Source organism: Sorex fumeus, unplaced genomic scaffold (assembly GCF_029834395.1).
Source record: "Sorex fumeus unplaced genomic scaffold, SorFum_2.1 ptg000054l, whole genome shotgun sequence".
Taxonomy (NCBI): Eukaryota; Metazoa; Chordata; class Mammalia; order Eulipotyphla; family Soricidae; genus Sorex; species Sorex fumeus.
The window spans coordinates 51,052,269-51,059,347 of record NW_026606111.1 but is presented as its reverse complement, the minus strand read 5'-3'; the positions used below and the strand labels follow the sequence as shown (position 1 = coordinate 51,059,347).

At 38.8% G+C, this 7,079-nt stretch overlaps 1 pseudogene; it reads left to right on the top strand.

Annotated features, from left to right (window-relative positions):
- Positions 1-479: 479 nt before the first annotated feature.
- Positions 480-576, top strand: LOC130033724 (uncharacterized; annotated as a pseudogene).
- The last annotated feature ends 6,503 nt before the right edge of the window (positions 577-7,079 follow it).

Below are 7,079 nucleotides of genomic sequence, written 5' to 3'. Positions count from 1 at the left end.
TTTATTCTGTCCTTTACAGGAGCCTCATAAGTGTCAACTTCCATTCAAGTTGAACTTATAATAATGTGGAATGAAATCATCAATATGATCCTCACCTCTTCCTTCAGGAGAAAAATCCTACTTATATTCAAGGTGGTCAAAGTGCAGACAACACCATCCACCTTTTCCTGGAGATGTACACGGGACTGAGGTGAGAACAGCAAAAGGCTCTAGTTTAATGGTCTTAATGAAGGTTTCAGGGAAGTGCATTAAACAGGACTCATATAACATCTTCCAAAAGAATTATTTTGTAAAACTGATGCCTTGATTATGGTAAAAGATAATATGGTAAAAACCATATTTTTCTTTCTGGGACATTAAAGTTCTAAATCTATCAAGCTGCTTTGAAATACTTTCTTTGATTAGGTACCACTGTCTGCCATAGGGTAAGTAAGGACAACACTCAAATTAATCAGAACAGAAAAAATAACTCCTACTAGGTTTGGTTACACATATACTAAAATTGAAATGATACAATGATGAGCATGGTCCTTGCACAGAGATGACATGCAAACTTGTAAAGAGCTCCATATTTTTGTTGCAAGAAGAACTAACACGGCTACTTTAAGCTAAGGCAATCCCCACAAGTACAAAAATTCTACATAAAGATAGCACAAATCCCCATAACAACAATCTCTCTCAATGTCTATGGACTAAATGTGCCAATTCAGAGGCACAGAATAGGAAGATGAATTAGAACACTGAACCCAACATTCTGATACCTGCAAGAAACATATCTGAGCAATCAAAGCAACCATGGGCTAAAAGTAAAAGGCTGGAAAACAAGTATTCAAGAAAAGAACACCTCCACAAAGCTGGAGTAGCCATACTAGTATCAGACCACATGGACTTCAGGCTAAAGGTTATAAGAGACAGTGAATGTCATTTCTGCATGATCATGGGATCTTTACATCAAAAAGAACTCACCCTCCTCAATGTAGATGCTCAATGACAGACCAGCAAAATACTTAAAAACAACTTCTAATAGACTTATAGAAAAACATTGATAGCAAAACAGTACTAGGTGGAGATTTCAACACTACTTTGTCACTTCTCAATAGATCAAACAGAATAAATCTCAGCAAGGAAATATTTTACTTAAGTGAAGTAATGAACAACCGTTGGCTTAGAGAAGAAATCAAAGAGGAAATAAAAAGGTTCCAGAAACAAATGAGAATGAGGACGCGAGCTACCAGAACTTGTGGGACACAGCAAAAGCAGTGTTAAGAGGAAAGATTATACCTCTGCCAGAATTTATCAGGAAGAAAGAAAGGGCCTACATGAATAAATTAGAGCTCAAGATTTTGGAAAATGACCAACAAAAGGAGTGCAAACTAGGCTGGAGCAAGGAAATAATAAAATTTATAGTAGAAATCAATGAGCTAGAAACCCAAAATACAATCCAGAAGACCAATAAAAGCAAAAGCTGTTTCTTTGAGAAAATAAACAAGATCAATAAACCTCTAGAAGCCTCTCAAAGAAACAGAAAGAATTCTAATAAATCGAATCAGAAATGCAAAGGGGGGTATCCTAATAGAAACTACAGAAATCCATAGGATCATCAGAGATTATTTTGAGAATCTTTGCAGCAGGAAATGAGAGAATCTTTAACAAATTGATAAATTAATGGATTCCAATTACCTCCCAAGGCTGAACCAAGAAGATTTGGAATACTTGAACCTATCACTACCAAGGAAATTGAAATGATGGTCAAAATATCCCCCCAAACAGAATCCTTGGCCCAGATGGATTCAATAGTGAAATATTTCAATCCTTTAAAGAGGAACTGCTGACAACATTTTTAAGATTTTCCAGGAAATTGAAGAAACAGAAATGCTCCCAAATAGCTTCTATGAGGCAAAGATCACCCTAATACTCAAAGCAGACAGAGACACCACAAAAAATGAAAATTACAGACCTATTTCCTTGATGAATACAGATACACAGATTCTCAAGAAAATACCAGCAAAGAGAATCCAGAAACTCAACAAAAGATCACACACTATGACCAAGTAGGTTTATCTTGGGGATGCAAGGATGGCTTAACATTCTCTAGTCAATCAACAGAATACACCATCTCAATAAAATAAAGATAAAAGTCATATCATCATATCGATAGATGTAGATAAAGCATTTGATGAGATCCAGCACCCATTCATGGTGAAAAACTCTTAAGAAAATGGGAGTTGAAAGTACTTTCTTCAATCTAGTCAAAGCAAACTACCACAAACCCACAGCAAGCATTATTCTCAACGGGGAGAAAACTAAAGGTTTGGAGCAGAAATCAATGAGCTAGAATCCCAGAATACAATTAGGCACAAAAGAAGTTACCCACTCTCACGACACCTATTCAACATAGTACTTGAAGTACTTGCCATAGGATTTCGGTAAAAAGAAAAGATATCAAGGGCATCCATATAAAAAAGGAAGAACTCAAGCTTTTACTATTTGGAGATAACATGATACTATACTTGGAAAATCCCAAAGAACCTACAAAAAAGCTCCTGGGAACAATAGATTTGTTTAGTAAAGTAGCATATTACACAATCAATATCCGGTAGTCCATGGCTTTCCCATATATTTCAAATGAAAGAGAAAAAAAGAGATAGAGAAAAACAATCCCATTCACAATAATACCTCAGAAAATCGAGTATATTATATTAGAATCAACTAAAATGTTAAGGAACTATACTTTGGTACTATTGCGGCAACATGGGAAGATGCCATTGTTGACAACATTGACGAGGAATACGATCCACTGGTTCAGCACCTCCATGAATGTGTGAGGAAAGCCAAGAGAGAGATAGCCACAAAAAATGGCCTATCTTCGAAAACTCTTGAGCTAATTTGCCAGCGTGGTTTGGCGCATGCCTCAGGCAACCGCAAGCTAACATCCGAGCTCGCAAAGCAGTGCAGAGATGCGATCAAGGAAGACCTCAAAGAGAGAAGAGCAGAAGTACTGGTAGATGCGGCAGAAGCCAGGAAAAGTATTCGTAACGCCCGCCTGTCCTTCGCCAACTATAAGACCAAGATGACTGCCCTCCGACGTCCTGATGGATCCATCACATCCTCCAGAATGGCAATGGAGAAGATTACCATGACTTCTACTTAAATCTCTTCGATAACCATGTCCACTTGCCGACATACCAAATTACACAGGATGGATATGTCCTTCCCAAAGTTCTCCCTTCCGAAATCCGACACGCCATTTCGTTGGTAAAGAAACCAACAGCACCCTGCCCAGTCAAGGTCAGACCTGAACACCTGAAGAACCTGCCGTCAGTACTCATCAATACACTGGCTCGGCTCTTCACTCGCTACCTGTCTGAATGCAAGTTTCCGTCTCAATGGAAAACCAGCAGGACCGTACTACTGTTCAAGAAGGGAGACATCCATGACATTGGCAACTATCGCCCGATCTGCCTATTGTCTGTCATCTACAAGTTGTTCACTCGAGTCATCCTAAATAGGATTGGCAGAACACTAGATGAAGGACAACCATACGAGCAAGCAGGGTTCCGCAAAGGATTCAGCACCATCGACCATATCCACGCGATAACCAAGCTCATTGAGGTTTCTCTGGAGTTCAAGATGCCACTGTTTAATGTTCATTGATTTAAACAAGGCCTTTGATTCTGTTGAGACGGAAGTGGTCATTGAAGCCCTAGCCAATCAGGGCATTCAAGACCAGTACATCAGGATCCTCCGTGAGCTGTATTACAGATTCACTAGCAGGATCTCACCATTCTACAAAGAAGTGATCGTTGATGTCAAGAGAGGGGTGCAGCAGGGTGATACCATTTCACCAAAACTCTTCAGTGCCACCCTCGAGAACATCATGCGACGACTGGAATGGGACGTAATGGGACTGAAGATAGATGCTCCGCAACTACACCACCTCCACTTTGCTGATGACATTATTTTAATAACACCAAACATCAGCCAAGCAGCACAAATGCTGGCCGACTTTGACCATGAGTGTGGAAAGGTAGGATTACAGCTGAATCTTACGAAGTCAATGTTTATGCGAAACAGCCTTGTTCCTGATGCCCCATTCGCTCTCAATGGAATGACTGTCTCCGAATGCAACAGCTATGTGTACCTATGTCGAGAGGTCAACATGACAAATGACCTGGCACCCGAGCTGTGCAGGAGGAAGAGAGCGGCTTGGAATGCCTTCAAAAACGTCGAAGAAATAGCTAAGAGGAAGAAGAACCTCCGGCTCCGGGCACATCTATTTGATTCCACTGTTCTTCCTGCATTAATATATGCCTCAGAGACCTGGGCCCTACGCAAACAAGATGAGAATGGTATTCAGGTCTCCCAAAGAAGAATAGAAAGAGCTATGCTTGGAATATCAGGTTTCACTCAAATGAGAGAGATAATCCGGAGTTCTGACATCTTTCGCCGATCAAGAATCAGGGACGCTGTCTCTTATGCCAAGTTGTCGAAAATTGGATGGGCTGGTCACGTAATGAGATTTAAAGACGACCACTGGACTAGAGCTGTTACTGACTGGATTCCCTGGGATGTCAAAAGACCGCGTGGCCGCCCACCTTCCAGATGGTCAGACTTCTTCTTCAAGATCATGAACGATCGGTTTGAGGCCCTTCATGTTCCCGGTTCGAACAGATGCCATTGGGCTACACTAGCACGCGACAGGGACAAATGGAGATGTTACTTGCGCCCGCTCGAGCAAATCGATGACTAAGGGGAAGTTAAGTGATAAATGATAAAATTTTAAGGAACTATACAAAAAAAAACCCTAAAAACTCTACTTCACGAAATAAGAGAGTATATGAGGAAATGGAATCACATCCCATGCTCATGGATTGAGAGGATTAACACTGTCAAAATGGCAATACACACCAAAGCTCTATAAAGATTTACTGCACTTCCTATAAGGATAGCCATAACATTTTTCAAAGAAATAGATTAAATACTCTTGAAACTCATACACAACAATAAACTCCCATGAAAAGCTAAAGCAATATTTGTTAAAAAGAAGAAGGGAACAGCTTCCCCAACTTGCAACCCTACTACAAAGTCGTAGTAATCAAAATATCATGATATTCAGATAAAGACAGGCCTCACATCAATGGAATATAGTCAAATATCCTGACGCTGGCCCTCAGATTATTATTACCTAATCTTTCATAAAGGCTCAAGAAATATGAAGTTGAGCAAGGAAGTCTCTTCAACAAGTGGTGCTGGGAAACCTGGACAGCAACAGGCAAAAAAAAAAAATTGAACTCAGACCTCTTTATAGTGCCAGGCACAAAGTCAGATCAAATGTATTAAAAACCTCAATATCATACCTAAATTCTTTTTTTTTTATTTAAACTTTATTTCATTGAGTTTTTTCACTATGTCCCACCACTGTTTTCGGGCCATGTGGGTTTCATCAGAAAAATCAGCTGTAAATTTTAAGGATGCTCATTTGTAAGAGATTTCTTTCTTTGATCTTGTTGCTTTCAGAATTTTGTCTCTGTCTAAGGTTTTGGTCATTTTGATCAGGATGTGTTGTGGGGTATTTTTATTTGGATTTCCTCTAGCTGGTACCCTTGGGGCCTCCTGAATGTGGTCACAAGTTTTCTTCAGCTCTGGAAACGTTATAGAAACAAGAGATGACTTAATAGAATACACATCTTGAGAGAAAAGACTGAAAAGTCATATTGCTTCAGGTGTGCAAACAAGGAGAGATGAACTGCTACTATAAATGATAAAACAGAGAAGTATATACCCTCACCCTCAAGAACATAAGAACTTTGCTGCTATATCATCCTCACATAAACTCTGGTTATTTAATATATCTAATCACTTTTCCCATGACAAGAATTTTTTAACCTCAACATTGATCCTAATCTTTTTAAAATTTTTTTTGTTCTTGTTGTTTTTATTTATATATTTATTTTTTTATTTTTTTAAATTGAGTCACCAATGAGATACAGATACAAAGCTATTCCTAATCAGGTTTCAGTCATACAATAATCCAACACCCATCCCTCTCCCAGTGCCCATTTTCCACGACCAATGGCCCCAGTTTCCCTCCTGTCAACTTCCCCAACCTACCTCTAGGCTCTGTGGCAGACATTTTCTTTCCATCCCCCCTCTGTCTCTCTCTTTCTTTTTATGTCTCTCTCTCTCTCTCTCTCTCTCTTTCTCTTCCTTTCACACTCTCACGTTTTCGCTTTTTCCAGACAAATACTTCAAAGACTTATTCCCCTCCTACATCTCATGTGAACTATCTTATAAGGAGCATGATGTCAAGTTCCTTCCTTGTCAAGTATACAAGAATGGAACTCTACTGTGGAGGGAATGTTTGCTTCCTACGACTTCCAAAAGCAAAGAAAAAATATATAACAGTGATATATTGAAACTGGCTCCAGTTTAGAGATAGATTCTCAAAGTAGCACCTTTGCAGAATGGATCTTGTACATAAACTTAGATATGTACCATTTTCATCAACTTGGTCTCTAAAGGACTGATACAGGCATTTATTAGGATAGGGTCTGATATAGTATCACGGGGGTGAAGAGTAATAGACACTTTGCTGGTGGTGCTATGAGGTAACTTTATACCAAGACTATAAATGTTAATACCATTTTAAATATATGACCTTACCTATAATAAATTTTTTAAAGAAAAAGAATATCAAACATACCATCACTATCACCTATAATTCCAATGCCAGCACTATCACTTGAATTTCAAGCTATCTCCAAAGATAAAAATTTCAAAACAACTTTATTATAAGCACATACCTGAATTCTTAAGATATATGGAGAAAAATGTGGGACGATCCCTCCATGACATTAAAGCTAAGGGAAACTTCTAGAATGAAACACCACTGACCAAGGAAGAGGAAATGAAGATAAACAAATGAGACTACATTAAACTAAGACGTTGCTGCAACTTAGAAAAAATGGTGACCATCATAAAAAGACAGCCCACATAATGGGGAAAAATTATTTATGCACTACCCATAAAATTAACCTCAAAATTCTGACTGCTGTATCGTTAAGAACACTAAATAGTTC